At 37.2% G+C, this 17,947-nt stretch overlaps 1 long non-coding RNA gene across 2 annotated transcripts in view; it reads left to right on the forward strand.

Moving 5' to 3' along the window:
* LOC123858799 (uncharacterized) overlaps positions 1-17,947 on the forward strand; it is a 157,391-nt gene that overhangs the window by 91,798 nt on the left and 47,646 nt on the right. Inside the window, exon 1 of one of the 2 annotated variants that reach the window (XR_006794234.2) lies at positions 15,270-15,584. The exons of the other annotated variant lie outside the window; for it this stretch is intronic. This is a non-coding gene — a long non-coding RNA (uncharacterized LOC123858799). Of the gene's footprint in view, positions 1-15,269; positions 15,585-17,947 lie in introns of those variants that run through there. 2 annotated transcript variants of the gene reach the window in all.

The raw sequence follows: 17,947 nt of genomic DNA on the forward strand, positions 1-17,947 counted from the left end.
CAACTGAGCCATTTAGGCGCCCTGGTTCTTATTATTAAAGGAGATAATTACTTAAACCTTTAAGAAAGATGATTTATTAAGCAAAATGTTTAATGAATGCTTGTTGTTGTTGCATTCTGCTATGTGAGACAGAACAGTAAACAGGCAATTGCAACCAAGTAATAAATGTATTGATAGTTGAGCACAGGCTGCAAAGCCACAGGAGGGACACAGTGACCTAACCTTAGAGAACAGGGAAGCTTCCTGGAGGAAGTGATTCCTAAGCCAAGGCCTGAAGGATGAATAAAACACCTACAGCATTCAGCTGTCCATACCACTTTTCAATTGCATGCTCAACTTTATATGTAACAGCATTCTGTCATAAGTTTACAAGAAATGTTTTTCATGGAATTGGTCTTTGTGAACCCATTCCTTATCCATAACACCGCACACACAATTCCTTCCCTAAACAAAACCCACTCCCACCCCCAGCCAGCATTCTTGGGACGTTTTAAATAAAAGGTGCTTTCACCATAGAATTACGAATTCACAATGTGGTTAAAATACAGAAATAGAATGTAACCTATCAAGTCAGTAATTTCATGATGAAACTGAAATTTTCCTATGGCTAAAACCCAATCTCATCAAACGACTAAAGGTTATAGGCTCTTCTCAGATCATTTGTAAAATTTTTACCAGGGCCTCAGTTGTAGTCATTAATCTCCAGGCTTCTCAGTGCCCACAGGCAAAGCTGTTACACATAGTGGGTACTCAACTGCATGCTCAGGTACCCAAGTTATTTTAGAATCTGCTCATTATCACCTAATGAGGGAAAAAGAAACAAACCACATTCCCATGTCTGTGGCGTATGCCATCTTCATTTTATTTTTTCTCCCTTCTTTTTCATTTTATTTCTATATATACTTTCTTGCTACTATTGTTTCATGTGTATTAATCTTACCTCCAATTTTGCCTGCTTCCTACCCTTGCTCAGATGTATTGTAAGCTAGTTGAGGACAGGAGGCATGAAGGGCTGGTGCATCCAACCCCGCAGACTGGGGGTGCCCTGCTTAATTCCAGTGGCACCACCCTCAGTGCACAATATGAACACCCACTGGGGCTGAGCAATGTGGTTTCCCTGGGGCTCCATGCAAGAGTTCTTTTGTATTGTCTTAGTGTATCTAAGATAGTCAATCCAATCAATATTGGTTGTTTAATTGATTATTGATCATTTGATGAGACAAGCTCATGTTTTATATTTTTATAACCAACAAGCATTTAAAATATTCCATGAGGTTTTCATCTCTAGTATTTGAATATTTCTTTTCTAATTATCTATAATCCATTTTAAATAATCAGAATAAATGTTAGACTGGTATTAAAACATTTAAACAATGTTGAGGACCTAGATATCTATGTCAGTGTAAAATTTTATTTTGAATTAATAAATGTATTTGTATCTGTCCAAGTAATAAATCCATTAGGCTAAATAAGACTTGGATATTAAATTTACCAGATTTTTATTTTTCCTTGTAACACCTCACAAAATATTCTTTGGTTATTCATAAAACAGTGACTAAGGCAAAACCCTTCTTTGAATATATATTTCATTGTGTAAGACTGTTGAATCATAGACCTGTACCTCCAAAACAAATAATACATTATATGTTAAAAAAAAAAAAAAAAAAGAAGATAGTAGGAAGGGAAAAATGAAGGGGGGAAATCGGAGGGGAAGATGAACCATGAGAGACTATGGACTCTGAGAAACAAACTGAGGCTTCTAGAGGGGAGGGGGGTTAGGGGGATGGGTCAGCCTGGTGATGGGTATTAAAGAGGGCACGTACTGAATGGAGCACTGGGTGTTCTATGCAAACAATGAATCATGGAAACTACATCGAAAACTAATGATGTAATGTATGGTGATTAACATAGCATAATAAATAAATAAATAAACAAACAAACAATTTAAACAGTATGTTTTGAACTAACACCAAAATAGATACAGGATAAAATGTACTACTGCTTGGTGGTTTCTTTCTTTTGGCTAATTTCATGATTTACTGTATTTTCTCCAAAACTTACTAAAGGGAGGTATTTCTAAGAGGAAGTAGAATGCAACAATCATATAAAATTCAGAACTTAAACGTGTAAGTAACCTCAGATAGAGCTCACAGATTCACATTATAGAGGATGATTGCTATAAATTATTTTATAAAAAGCAAATGCTATAATGACTTTACATTTGGAATCAATTGAAATGCACAAGTGCTTTTAGGTTGACTTTTGAACCCCTCTGATTTGTGGCACAGATAAGAGTAAACGATGGACTAATTAATTTGTGCACAGTTTCTTAGTTAACGAATTCGGTAAAGTAAATAGTTGGCTATTTCAGGCTACCTTAAGTGCATTAAGCACTTTAAACTCTTTGTTTAAATCTGAGGGCCTGTCATTGGTACTTGAGGAATGTTTTCAGCTTCTTAGTCATCCTTGAGACTTGGTGTTTCAAGACAGGGCCTCTTTAATTGTCCATCTTGCAGTAAACTTTGGTTCTTGTTTTATGTCCCCTAACCTCAACTGTTTGCAGGGCTATAGCCTTGCCTTAATTGCTGCTTCCTACAAGTGAATTTTAAGTTGTTCATTCTGATCAAGAGATCAACTCACCCTTCCTAGAGCTTCTCCACCCCCAACTGAGTGCAGAGTATGCATGGGTGCACATAAACATGTAATTTTGTTCGTGTGTTCGTGTTTGTTATTATGGATTGTAGAGAAAAGAATAGAGCTAAGATGCATCATCTGCTTCCTATATGTACTTCCTGTAAGGTAGGTACTCGCTTACTTTATTTTCTTTAAACTTCACGATTTATAAACAGAAAGTATTAAAGCATGCATAAGGAAAATACAAAGAAACGAATGAGAAAGAGAAACCATTCAGTTAGTCAAGGTTACACAAACGGAGCCAGAGCTTATGCACAGGACCCCATACCTGTTGTCCTGCGAATGTTTCTCAGTTTCCTACTTGCTACAGAAGTTCCTCAGGCACGTGTTTGAAATGTACATTTATGGTTCCCGCCGCTCCCTGCCTCGCGGAAACCTAGGGACAGGTCCCAGAAACACTGAGCTAGTGTATCCAGAAAGTTCAAGAAATGCTAGACTTTTTAAATGATCAAGAAATCCTGGAATAAAGGATTTGAAAACCCAAATGACTTTTCCACTTGAAGTATAGTTTTATGGAAAGTGTCAGGCACCTGAAAATAAGGGTTTATAGTGACAAATGTCTTTTCAGGACTGATTATGGCCTTATGCAAAGTTGATGCCAATAAATCTTTTCTAAAAGCCCAAGTCCCAGGCCAGACTGGCAGTAAATCATTTTCCCTGGCACCACAATTCCAAAAGGAAAGCCAGTGAGGACAATATTAAGAATGTTGCTTTCCTGGCGCTGGCAATCTAAAGATTAGTTGCATTGGCATAACTTTTTTCTCATGACCTGTTTTTAAATTAAGAATAGGAAAATATAGTCATTTATTTAGGTAAAAAATTGTGAAGACTGGAAATGAGGAAATAAACCAGAGTCTAAGATATCCAAGGGGAAATCAGCATTCTATGCATTAAATAAGCAGGCTTTTTTAATTTTAATGAATAAAGTAAAGGAATAGCACAGTAATATTCAATGAGACACCAAAAGAAAAGAATGTTAATTTACAAAAAGGACCTTATAAGCCTACTAGTTAGGACTGACTAAGGTTATTAAGAATTTCTAAAGCTTTTTTTCTAAAAGAGATTCTTCATTTTCCTATTTCACCTTAAATCTGGTTTTAAATAAGCCCTATTATTTGTTTTTTTTTAAAAGCCTACAGTTGCCAGAATCTCAAATTATGTTAAGTTTCTTGAATAAATTCACCATTAGGAAAAAGTGTTTCTGCAAAGGCATTTAGTTTTCAAAAAAAAAAGAAAAAGAAAAAGTGAAGTCTTAAAACAGCTGGTAGTTAGCAAAGAAAGGCATCAGAATGCCAAGTAATAGCTGACCAGAAGACCAGCTAATATCAACAAGAGATGGAGGGAGGAAGGAAGCTGTTCCATTGATTACAGAAAAGAAAGAAATGGTTGACTTCAAATGTTACTAATTCGGGGAGGAGGGGAGGGTGCAATTTCAATATTGATTCAGTCCATCTGAAAAAATCATGAAATGTGCATAATCATATCAGGTCTTGTGTGAGTCAGGCACACAAACCTAAGAGGTAAGGAAGGTTTCTTGATTAATGTTAATTGGAACCAGAGAATGAGTGGTCTAATTTAGAGACTTCTCTAATTCTCTGATTATTGATACATAGGAATGAGTTGAAAAAATAATCATTTCTTACTTTTCAACAAATAATCTTTCAAAATGTATAACAGGATAATTTCACCCCATCTCGACAAGTTTGGAGTGTGAGGGGGAGGGCGCAGTCATCCCTTCTTGGCTCACCTTGGAGGTTGTCTGGCTGAGCCAATACAGGCAGAATGGGAAGGGCTACCAAGGGCAGAATGCAATAGTTGATTTTGATTAAAGGCTTTATTCATGAAAGAGGTGATAACAAGGATGGAAACACTCAAAGAGCTAGGATGCCTTGCTGGTTATGCCGATTCTGCCACATAGGCACAGAGACAGCATATGAGTTGAAGGTGAAAAGAAAAGTCCAGCCTGTCACCCTCTGCTCATTCACCTGGCCACGTTGAATATCGGTAACTCTTCTAGCTCTTCTGTATTCTCTCTTTGAGGTAGCTTTCCATATTTCTGTGGGTTGGCTACTGGCTATTAGAGATACTCTGGGGAAATAGGAAAAAAGGCAACTCTTACTGCTTGTATTTTTTTTTTAAGATTTTATTTATTGGGGCGCCTGGGTGGCTCAGTCATTAAGCGTCTGCCTTTGGCTCAGGTCATGATCCCAGGGTCCTGGGATGGAGTCCCATGTCGGGCTCCCTGCTCAACGGGGAGTCTGCTTCTCCCTCTCCCTCTGCCTGCCGCTCTGCCTACTTGTGCTCTTTCTCTCAGTCAAATAAATAAAATCTTAAAAAAAAAAGATTTTATTTATTCATTTGAGAGAGAGAGAGAGAGAGAGCACAAGCGAGGGGAGAGGCAGAGGCAGAGGGAGAAGCAGGCTCCCCGCTGAGCTGGGAGCCTGACAGGGGCTTGATCATAGACCTGGAGATCATGACCTGAGCCGAAGGCAGACGCCCAACCATCCGAGCTACCCAGGCACCCCTATTGCTTGTATTTTAAAAATCTAAAGACTTTCTATAGTAAAGATTTTATCTACAGAGTCAATTTATAATTATACCTCACTATCACCAGGGCAAGGCAGTGAGACTTTCCTTCCCCATAAGCACCAATCTGCCCTTTTGTTACTTCATTTCACCTTCAGTGCCACTAGGGATGCTCCTTTTAACATAAATTTCTCTGGAGAAGATGTTGGAGAAGTGGGACATCATGGGACCTTCCGTAGGATGCTATGATGAAGGGATGATGGTCTCTGGCCATGCTGGCAGTCAAAACTTAATACAGAAGCATGACATCCCAGGCAGGAAACCACACTTGTCAAAGGAGCAGCCACTAATGATTAATCCAGATTTGCTTTTGGCACCACTAGATTCCTCTTCTGGTCTTACTTTATGTGCAGCCCAGAGGAGACTGATTTTTTTCTGGAGAAAATCCAGTGACTGGATTTCCTTCAAGGCTAATCAGTAGTTGATTAATCTCCTTTCCTTCATTTGGGCAATTGCTTCTCATCACTAAGAAGTTTCCTCCTGGACTAATATGCCCACATTAATATTTTAATATTTAGATCCAGTACCTGTTCACTAGGCTTACCATCTTGAAAATTATATTTGCAAAAACTCTGTAATTTGTTAAGCTTATCTTTTGGAATGATACACACTGTCAACTTTTAAAAAAATGTTGCTGGCCTAATTCCTGATTTTCAAAAATAAAGTTATGTACTGTATATCATTGACATATTTTTCAGCTCACTCAACAATATCATAAGCATTTATTTTTATGACTACTAATTCTGATAACAATTCAGGATGATTGCTCTGATGCCATATCAATTCTTATATTGGAACCAGGTATAATAAATCATGCTACATATTGTTTATGATTGATTAATTTGAATATTTGCTTCTATTTAGAATGAAATTGAATAAAAATATGCTATAAAAGGTAAAAGATAAATGTTAGAAATGTTTAGAATTTATGCATAAAAATCAGTATTACCATTTTTCAAAAAAAAAGCAAACATATATTTTAATGCCTTTAAGCATGGCCTTTAGAATCAAAATGGTCTCACTTGCTGTGTTAACTATGTCCCCAGGACCTTTTAAATCCTCATTTTTCTTATCTGAAAATAGGAGAAAATTTAACATTTATAAAGCAGTTAGCACAATGCGCAACACATAATGATAGCAATAATTGATTGTTATGGCACATTGCTTTTATGTTTACACTTTTGTTTTTCAAAGTTGATAATCTCAAAAAATTTGTTGCACTATCAGAACTTGTGAAAAGCCAAATTATGAAGAGAAAAATCTCTTCCTTGGGTTTGAGTTGAGGAATATTATACCCTGGAAATCAAGAGATTTAATCAAAATGGGCCTGTGGAAAATAAACTGCTTATGAGAATAGAATCAAACTTCAAACTTATCATGCCCCCAAAGGAACGCCTCTTCTCTGTACTCCTACCTCATCCCTGCTTGGTTCATGGCTTTCCTATTTGAGTCATCCTTCCAGGTGCTCAGAGTAAAAACATCTGAGTTATCCTTGACTCCCTTTTTTTCTTTCCCATGCCAGATCCAATTCAACTACAGATCTTGATGGCTCTCCCTTCAAAATATCTATTTATTTCCACATACATTGCTATTTCACCTGGTCTAGCCTGAAACATTAAAAGATCAAATCTCGGGCACCTGGGTGCCTCTGATGGTTAAGCGTCTGCCTTTGGCTCAGGTCATGATCCCAGGGTCCTGGGATCGAGTCCCGCATTGGGCTCCCTCCTCAGCGGGGAGCATGCTTTTCCCTCTCCTGCTCCCCCTGCTCATGCTTTCTCTCTCTGTCAAATAAATAAATAAAATCTTTAAAAAAAAATCAAATCTCATTTTGATTTGCATTTCTGTAAATATAAATAAGTATTAAAATACCCATGACTACTTTTTCTAGTTTCCATTTTGTATTTTGAGCATAATCTTTAAAAAATTCTCTATAGGTATTTTAAAATAAAAACCTCAAAATGAAGACAACTAATCATTTTGTGTCAGAGCCTCTGCTCTTTGTAAGTAATGTAATTAAAACGTATCACAAAATTCTTACTCAAATAAATCATAGCATAACAATTTAGTAATTGCAAACCTCTAAATGATCATTTGCTGATCAGTATTTAATTATCAGTACAAGCTGTATTGCATTAAACTAGCATTTCTTCTGTCATTAACTGAGGGGTGATCATTTGTAGCATCATTTCTATGTCTTTTTTGCCTCTTTGCTTTTCTTCTGTTGGAGAAGTATTAGGACCATGAAAAGGAAGAACCAAAGAGGAGGAAGAAGACATGTGTTATTTAGCCTTTCACACTGATCTTCACTAACCCATGTTTTCATGAGCACCAGATTCACCAAGTTTTCAAAGAGGAACAGAAAGTGTTTGATGATGAAGGAAGTTTGGATTTAATTTTCACTTTGAGACACATGGATACTATTCCCTGAAAAAACATTGGCATTCTGAGGATGTTCAAGAATTCTTTCTCCAGGACCTACCAATAGCCCCAACTGCATGTGAGGCTCTGGTGGCTCTGAGAGCTGTCAAAGCAAAGATGTTAGAAACCAGCTGCCTCCTTTATTCATCCTCTGAGATCAGACCGAGGTGTTGGTGGACTTTCCTGCCACCAAATCCTTAGAGCAGCAACTTGCACGCAGAATTTGCTTACAGAAAAGCGATTCAAATTATATGGGGCAAAAGAAGAGCAGTAGTAAGAAAGATAACTGGGTCCTGCAGTTTACTGAGCACTTTCCATGTACTCAGGACTATTTCAATCACATCTCATATATTATTCCATTTCATCTCTAGAATGTAAACAAGCAAACAATTGTGGGCCATCCTTAGAGGAATGGCTTCCAGTAGAGTTATGAAGAGTACCCAAAATCTTCAGGTTCAAAACCACCTTACAGACAAATATTTTAAAAGATTAAGGTAGGAGCTTTATAAACATAGTGAATTATTTATTTATTTATTTATTTATTTATTTATTTATTTATTTATTTATTTATTTATTTATGAGACAGAGCGTGCGCACAGGCCGGGGGCAGAGGGAGAAGGAGAAGCAGGCTCCCGGCTGAGCACAGAACCTGACACAGAGCTCGATCCCAGGACCCTGAGATCGTGACTTGAGCTGAGGGCAGACACTTAACCAACTGAACCACCCAGGTGCCCCAAGAACAGTGAATTCCATATAGGAAATCCTTCATTGATATAGCATAACAGTCCTTTGAATAAATACAGAGTCTGAGACACTCAGTGGTATGACCTGGAAGCAGCTATATAATCTTGTCAGCATCACTAAAATTGTTTCTTAACCATCAAGTATTTATTGTGCACCAGAAATTTCAGATGTACTGGATTTTTTTTTCAGAATTCCTGTATTATTTAACATTTCTCTCTTTCTTACATATATATTTTGATTTTTTTTTAATCAAGAAAAAAATTTTCTGGGTAACTCTTCCTCCATTGTCAAGACCAACATTTTACTATTTTCCCCCCTAGAACTGGAACAATGACTAATGTACCAACAGATGTTTCTAATTCGGAATGTCTTATATTCTTTCCAGGGAAAGAAAGTTTAAATTTAAGTAGCTGCTCTTTATCACTAGATCAGGTGGTAGAAGAAAAATATCACTGTTACAAAGTACCTCTTCTTCATCTTTCCTTCTTTATTCTGCAAATTTTCTCAGTTCCATCTTGGAGGCGGCATCTACTAATAGCCAGTTCACATCATGGCTGTTGCCCAATCCTTCTTCCTAAGATCAGAGTAGGCTTAACCACAAACTTGAACTTAAATGCAAGCATCATATTCTGTGTTGGGCATTTGCTGATTCTGGCAGCCTTTAATCACCTTCTTTTGGTTCTAACACCCAGCCTATGTTTCATGTAACCATCCATCACCATGCTAAGCAGCTGATGTGCTTCAGAGAAGTAGCTCGGTGAGTAGCACATGTGGCTCAGGCCTAACATAATTAGCATGAGCCTGGTCTATGACTAGTTCAGAGAGACAGTAGCATAACCTAATTTAGTGCAACTAGAATGAAGCCTGAGGCTTTAAATCAAAGGTTGAGGGAATAGGATACATTGAGTACTTTGAAGAGGAAGCATGCAGCCTAAGAGCTACTGGCACCAAGTTTGCAACAACCAGAAAGATTCTTCTGAGACCGGAGCTGAGATTTTTGGGGTTGTTTATCACATAGCATTATCCCAATAAAAACCTAAGTAATACAGCACGAAATGTATGATCAGGTTCCAGATATCTGAGGTATATCCTCCTGACTTACCCCATATTAGAATATTACCAGCCAAAAAGTAAGATAAGATATATCAAGACAGGATGATAACATTTTTAATGGTACAAAAAATAATTTCTCTTTCTGCTAAGATTATGAAGCTTGGAAAATTTGAACCTGATATTAGTGACCATCTTCCCTGACACAAAGAGGAGCTCATTGCAGAATGAAGCTAATCAGACAGTGATGAAAGGCAAGTAGAGTCAGTGAGACAGAGAAAAAGAACCAAAAGGGAAAAGGGCAAAAGGGAAAGCACAAGTTGCAAGAGAAAGAGGAGTGAGCAAAGAAAACAGAGAAAGAAATGAATTAGAGGAATCAGTTTTGCATGCATATGTTAGGTCACAATTGCCCCTGTGGCTGGCATTTTTCAAATAGGAAACACAGATATAGAAATTGTAAGTTTACTTATTCAGCAGTTAATCAGTGCCAAACACTGTTAAATGCTCTCATTAAAAATCTGTAAGTCGATGTAACCCTAGGAGATCGTTAAAATGAAAAACACTTGATATGTAAAAAAAAAATAATAATAATAAAATGTAATGTGTAAAAGCTGTCATAATAAAGAAGGTTACTAAATGCTTTGGGAACACAAAAGAAAGAGAGATTAACTCTATAAGTAAATGAAGGTGGGTAAGTATATGGCAAAATAATTCACATAAGATGTAGGTAAAAAAAATCAAAGGATAAGTTGAAATTGCTTAGTAAATAAATTATCAATGAAGACGAGTGGAAAGCTTGCCTTGGTATCAGGGTCTTTAAATTCATGTATGCTATTAATACACCTCACTGATTTTCTTCAATGTTTTCTTTTTAGTCAAAATTTTGCTAAACACTTCTGGGAGAAGAGGTGAGCAAGGTTGACTTGTGTGGGTGTGGGATATTAGAAAGCATCAGCCAGAGAAGATTACACTACCAACTCTGTGGGATGATTCAAATGGCGACTGAATGACCCCTACTCCTCTTTCCAAATACGTCCTCAATTCGTCTAACATGTTTCATTTCCTTCTGTCACCTTACTTGAAACCAATCCAATCAGAGATTCATTTGAATGCGCAAGTTCATTTTTCAAAATGAAAAGATAGAAGGTATTGGGGGCGGGGAGGGCTTAGACTCCTTTATGCCTTAGCATTAGATTAAGCTAATACTTGCTTCTGTCTAGCCATGCCTTACAGTGTGTGAGAGACATGTCCAGTGCAGATGGCAGTGTTGTGGACTGGTCAGAACTATGCATTTTCTTTCTTTTTTTTTTTTTTAAAGATTTTATTTATTTATTTGAGACAGAGAGAATGAGAGACAGAGAGCATGAGAGGGAGGAGGGTCAGAGGGAGAAGCAGACTCCCCGCCGAGCAGGGAGCCCGATGCGGGACTCGATCCCGGGACTCCAGGATCATGACCTGAGCCGAAGGCAGTCGCTCAACCGACTGAGCCACCCAGGCGCCCCAGAACTATGCATTTTCTTACAGTCAGAAAGATCTGATTTGAGTCTCGTCTCTACCACTTTACTAGCTTTATGTGCTTGAGAGAATTATTTAATGTTTGAGGTGTCTCAGTTGCCTCACTGACAAGTGAGGGAAGTGCATTCATATGCTATTGTTATGTCATGTACACACATTGACTAGCACAGTGTCCAGAGCCTGGTGAAACAACCACTAAATAGTAGCTATTAATATTAGATGGAGAAAAAGTGGTAATTTTGTAGCAAAAACAATGAGATCACAGGTGAATGTAAGAAAGCAAAGGCATACTTTGCCTTTTCAGTACTTTTGCCTAAGATGACAGTGTGACGAATGTTTTTGGTCATAAAAAGATCACATACAGTGCATTAATATTTCATCAACATCTGATCTCTTCCATGATTCTTTCTGGATTTTTGTTTTTACTGATTATGACTTCTCTTCTTAGACTAGTCCTTACAGAGATAGGCAACATGGGTGCTTAAGGGAAGTGAGGAGTGTCTTAAACAAAGGTGAATATTTTAAAATTCTGTATCCTGGCCTACTTTTCAAAGCCATATTTTACCATATCTTATTTTTTTCAAGTATAATTAACATACAGTGTTATATTAGTTTCAGGTATCCAATATGATGATGCAACAATTCTATACATTGCTCAGTGCTCATCACTATAAGTGGTCTCTTAATCCCTTTCACTATTTCACCTGTTCCCTCACTCACCTTGCCCCGGAAACCACCTGTTTGTTCTCTATATTAGGTGGGGTTTTCTGTTGTTTTTCTCTTTTTCTCTTTGTTCCTTTGTCCTATTTTTTCTTAAGTTCCACCTATGAGTGAAATCATATGGTATTTGTCTTTCTCTGACTGACTTTTTTCACTTAGCATTGTATCCTCTAGATCAATCCGTGATTGCAAATGGCAAGATTTCGTTCTTTTCTATGGCTGAGTAGTATTCCATTGTATGCATATACATCTGCTTTATCCATTCATCTATCAGTGGACACTTGGATTGCTTCCATATCTTGGTTATTGGAAATAATGCTGCAATAAACGTAGAAGTGCATGTATCTTTTCGAATTAGTGTTTTCATATTCTTTGGGTAAATTCCCAGGAGTGGAATTGTGGGGTCATATGGTAATTCCATTTTTAATTTTTTTTTGAGGAAACTCCATACTGTTTTCCATAGTGGCTACACCAGTTTGCATTCCCACCAACAATTCAAGAGGGTTCTTTTTCTCCACATCTTTGCCAACACTTGTTATTTCTTTTGTTTTGCTTTGTTTTTAAGATTTTATTTATTTATTTATTTGAGAGAGAGAGAGAGAGCTTGAGAGCAGGGGAAGGGGCAGAGATGGTGGAAGAGAGAGAATCTTAAGCAGGCTCCATGTCCAGTGCAGAGCCTGACACGGGGCTGGATCCTACAATGCGGAGATCATGACCTGAGCTGAAACCAAGAGTTGGAAGCTCAACTGACTGAGCCACCCAAGCACGTCCCTCCCCCACTATGTTCTTCATATTCTTTCACATTGGTTAGGACAAACTCAAAGCCACACCCTTGAACAGTAATAGAGTAAAATTCCATTTCAATTTGTCTTTTTCCCCCCCAAATCTGGCTAATGTAGTTAATTGACAGAAGCAACTGTATTTTCTAATCAGATATATAAACTATAAACCTCAAGGCAATTTTTCTCTTGCCAGTGGTTGCCCTTGATGGCAAAGTAATTACCATATTAACAGCATTCACTCAATTTCAATACTGAGGATTTCTCCCACAAAGTATGCTGGAGAAAAGTGCCAGGCCAAAAGGCAGTTTAATAAAACCACTTCTGCCTTCACCCTGACTGTGTAAATGTAAATGTCCATGCTCTCTAGTCTATTGCACCTGTGTAAGGCATAGGTTTGTTTGTTTGTTTGTTTTTCTTTTTCAGTTTTTGTGGATAGCAGTATATTATGGTGCGATTGTTTATGGGACCAGCAACTCCACAGTTTTAAACCTAATACTTATCTCTTGAATATGAAATATTCAAATATTGTTTTGTGCATCTGGCAGGGTTGTCTCTGCCATAACACCATGCTGAATTATTTTTGGTTCCCCAAGTTCCCTCTTGCCCTCAGGCCTTGCTCATGCTGAGCCACTGAGAACCCAGCCCACTGCTCCTTGACTCCTTTCATGAGTCTAACTCCTGTTCATCATCCAGGTACCAGTTCAATTATTACTTCCTCCCGGAAGCCTTCCCTAAAGTCTTAATTTTGAGTTAAGTGGCATGCAGTCATGTATGCTCCTCACATTACATTTCAATTGCTTCTTTACTTAGTGGAATTCTCCATTAGACTGAATTTTCTGAGATCAGAGACACTGTTTTGTTCACGGCATGCTTTTAGCAGCTGGGAGGAAATATTTGTCATAGTATCTTTTCAGTAATATTTGTTGTGGTATATTTCACTTTTTGTTCATAGATTTTTTTTTTTTTCTGTGCTATGGTAAGCATTTGCTCCCTTCACCAATTAATTTTGGTTAACTTTGATGGCTGTGTGGTGTGCTTTAGCCAATGGGATGTGAGCAGATATGACATGCAGCACATCTTGGTAGAAGCGTTAAAAATACTTGCATGGTTTGACACTCCTCCTCTTCCTGCCTTCCACAGTCAGCAAAGCATTTTTGAAATAGTGGCTACTCTTCTGTTAAAAAACAAAATTCAACCTAGTAAATTTGAAGATCTTTGTTAAGGGATTCATGAATCAAACAGCATCCCATGTAGTAAGTAGAGGGGAGCTCCAAGGAATTGTACAAAATGGAAGGTTTTTATAGGAAGGAAGGTGGGGCAAAAAAGTTATTAGCAAAAGAAAAGGATTGTTTTAGGCAAGGCCAGGAGCAGAAGGTCTTATCCTGCAGATCACCTCATCTTCCTTTGAAGAATGGAGAGGGCCCACTTGGCCGATTATTTCATTGGTGCCGATCAGAGAATTCCCGACTGGCGGTTAAAACTACCTCTGCAGGGGAGATTGAAATTGCAGTTAGATTAGGGATTAAGCCCAGTTTGGAGACTCAGCCTAAGTGATACTATTTTGGGTCTGTGGTTTTCTTTTTATTATCTCAGACTTGGTTCAAAGAGAGAAGACACATTAAAAGCCAAAAAAGCCCAGTAGAGCCCAGTAATGTGAGTGACAAATGACTATTGTAAATTGCTGAGATTTGAAGATTGCTTGTCATCACAATAAAAGTTGATTAATAAAGAAATTGATTCCTGGAAGCAAGGCACTACTGTAACAACAAAAAACTAAAATATGTAGTATTTGCACCATGCCTACTATGAGAGCCCTACTGTTAAAGGAGGCTGCAAAAATGCCAATCTATTCTATACAATGGTGAAAATTTTGGTAAAACTGTCACCTGAGATAATTTGAAAGGTAGAAAATAACCTATGAACTTGTGACTTTGGCAAAGACTTTTTGAGACAGAATGTTAGTGGCCCCAAATGGCTTATTGGTCATTATAAGAAAGAGGTGAGCTGAGAAAATAATTGGCCTTTTTTTTTTTTCAATAAGTATGGAAGAGAAAAGGGGAATCCAGAAATCCAGAGACAGTGTTAAAAGATGCAACAGTTTTTCATCTCCAGACATTAAACTATTTACTAATTAAGACCAAACCTCAGTGCAAAGACCAACTCAAGGGCATGGAAAGTCATTTTCTAGTTGTGTGTGCATTTTCTTACATGGAATAATTTGAATTATTTTTAGTGAATTGAAGCATATCAGAAATTTAGCAACTTGAGCATATTCTGAATACAAAAATACTGTAATATGTAGGCGATTTTAAGGATAATTTCAAATAAACTTTAAAGTGGATAAATGGAAGAAAAGCAATTTATATTATCTATTCTCTTTTAGAAGCCCATTATAAGGATTAGAAGACATGAGCAGTTATGCAAAATTAATATTATAAAGTGCCTATAAAATGTTTTCATCATCTTTCATAATATGAAGAGCTACTATTTTCATTCTATTAAGTAAAAGTTCACCTAATTAAAACTATTACTACTATCACTTATTACTAATAAGACTCAAACTTGAGAGCAAAGATCAAATCAAGACTGTTGTCACTATACTATTTGTTCAGACCTCTGATTCCTTTAAAGTGATCCCTGGTAAGTCATTTCACTTATACAAAATGGCTCAGGGTAATGATACCATAGATTTGGCCCAATGAAAGTCTAAAGAGTTCAAATTATCTATAATTAAGCCTAGAAGAATGTCTTATAATTATGGATCTGGTTACTGGCAGGAGGCATTAATAAGAAACAAAGGTATCAAAAAAACCAACAATATTTTTGAGAGAGTTGTAATGACCGAACTGCCACCAGCCTGAATTAAAAGGAGTTGTGATTGTTTGAACAATAAAACTATTCTTGAGCCCTCAACTTTCTATAGGCAGCCTGAGGAAGCTGTTCAATAGCCACAGAGGGCAATTTTTCACAAAGAGGATATTGGAAAAGGAAGGACCTCCTGGAAGGACGATAGACTATGACTCTACCTCCAGGAAACAAAACTGAAGATTGATTAAGTTTTCTATACTAACTCAGGTTAGTAGACCTTATAACAATTCATCATTGGGATTTCAGAATTGCTGTGGATCAGTGATTGCTGGGTTCTCCCTTTCTCCCTCTTTCTAAATAAGAGTGTTTATTATGGGTTCCACTATTTTATGATGGCTGTGTGGGGTGCAAATACCAAGTCAAGAGGAGCTATGTTTGAGCATGATATATATTCTAAGAGGCTGGATTTCAATCTAGATGTTTTGATTGAATGAGACCTTAGAATATTGTTAGAATGGGGTGACTATGTTTGTTCATAGGAAGGAAGTGAACATTTGTAAACAATGGCAGGTGTGGTAGATTGCATTATTTTACAAATATTCATTCCCTCCATACCCTACCACGCTTCTCTGTGAGCACAGCCTACTTTCTTGCCCACGGACTTTAGCCTAGGTCATATTATTTTCTTTGGCTAAGAGAATATCTCAGTAGAAGTTTTAAATATTCTTGCATATTTTGCATGGCTTGGTGTCCAGTCTCGATTTTTCCCTCCAAAATGAAAATAGCATGTCCAAGGTACTGGCTTACTCCTTCAGCCTGGCCAAGGAATGAAAATATGTGTTTCATGGGGGCAAGATCTAGCTTTACCAATCTCAGCTAAATCTGGCAGAACCACCACCCTCATCAACTTGAGCACATGTGTTGTTATAACCCACAAAGACATTGGGATTATTTGTTACTATAGCAGAAGCTAGCTTACACAAGTTTTGAATGAATGGTTGCTGAAAATAAAGAAGGAAGAATTGTATTGTCCATAAAAATGCTTGGTTTATATACAAAAACCAAGTAAGTGTCTGAATGTACATAACTAAACAAACTCTCAATCAGAATTATTTGTAGGTGGAACTTATAGATACTAGTTGAGTTGCTTGGTTATTTGGCTACTTGGACAGTAGTTTTAATCTAAGTCAAAAGAAATGACTCTAGATTCAATGGCATAAAGGGGATTTTAATAGACTTTTCAGATCTCTTACATTTCTTTAAAAAATCAAGAAGTATCTCTAGATCCAAAATTCTTTTTTTTTTAAAGATTTTATTTATTTATTTGAGACAGAATGAGAGAGAGAGAGAGAGAGAGAGCACATGAGAGGGGGGAGGGTCAGAGGAAGAAGCAGGCTCGCTGCCAAGCAGGGAGCCCGATGCGGGGCTCAATCCCAGGACCCCAGGATCATGACCTGAGCCGAAGGCAGTCACTTAACCAACTGAGCCACCCAGGCGCCCCTTCTAGATCCAAAATTCTAAAAGAAATTCCAGTATATATTAGAAGATGGGTCAACATTTCCAAGAATCTGGATACTTAAAGAAGAGCCCTGCAGATTTAAGAAAGAGAACGCCAAAGTTGAAAGTTTGGGACATTGATTGTTTAATATTGTATATGCATGCCTATTTGAGTAATAAAAACTTACACCTGGAATGTAACTCAATTATATATTATTTGTTCTTTGTATTTTCTTCTTTCTGTAGTAAAGATTACTTATTAGCTGGAAAAAAGACAAAAGAGTTTTACTTAAAAATATGTTTTGAATGGCATCCATGTGTCACTGAGAGAAGGATTGAATCAATAAATGTGGCAAACCCACAGGGAATTATGAGTTCAAAAGTTAATTAGAAGAACAGTATGGAGGTTCCTCAAGAAGTTAAAAACAGAACTACCTTATAATCCAGTAATTGCACTACTATTTATTTACCCAAAGTATACAAAAATACCAATTTGAAGAGACACATGCATCCCGATGTTTACAGCAGCATTATCAACAATAGCCAATTATGGAAAGAGCCCAAATGTCCATTGACTGATAAATGGATAAAGAATTTGTGGTACACACACACACACACACACACACTCACACAATGGAATATTACTCAGCCATAAAAAAAAAAAATGAAATCTTACCATTTGCCAAGATATGGATGGAGCTAAAGGGTATCATGCTAAGCAAAATAAATAAGTCAGAGAAAGACAAATACCATATGATTTCACTCATAGGTGGAATTTAAGAAACAAAACTGATGAACATGGGGGTAAAAAGAGAGCAAGGCAAACCATAAAACAAACTCTTAACTCTAGAGAACAAACTAGAAGCTGCTGAAGGGGAGGTGGGTAGAGGGATGGCTTAAACGGGTGATGGATATTGAGGAAGGCACTTGTTATGATGAGCACTGGATGTTACATGTAAGTGATGAATCACTAAATTCTACTCCTGAAACTAATATTACACTGTATGTTGACAATCTGGAATTTAAATAAAAACTTGAAAAAAGAAAGTTAATTAGAAGCTCCACATAGAGAATGAAGTTCTCTATATAGCCTTACTTAGGAAGGTCTGTCATCTGACTACAGGGCTGACTAA

Source organism: Mirounga angustirostris, unplaced genomic scaffold (genome assembly GCF_029215605.1).
Source record: "Mirounga angustirostris isolate CCGP_5_RB_7025 unplaced genomic scaffold, mMirAng1.0.hap1 SCAF_4, whole genome shotgun sequence".
Classification (NCBI taxonomy): Eukaryota; Metazoa; Chordata; class Mammalia; order Carnivora; family Phocidae; genus Mirounga; species Mirounga angustirostris.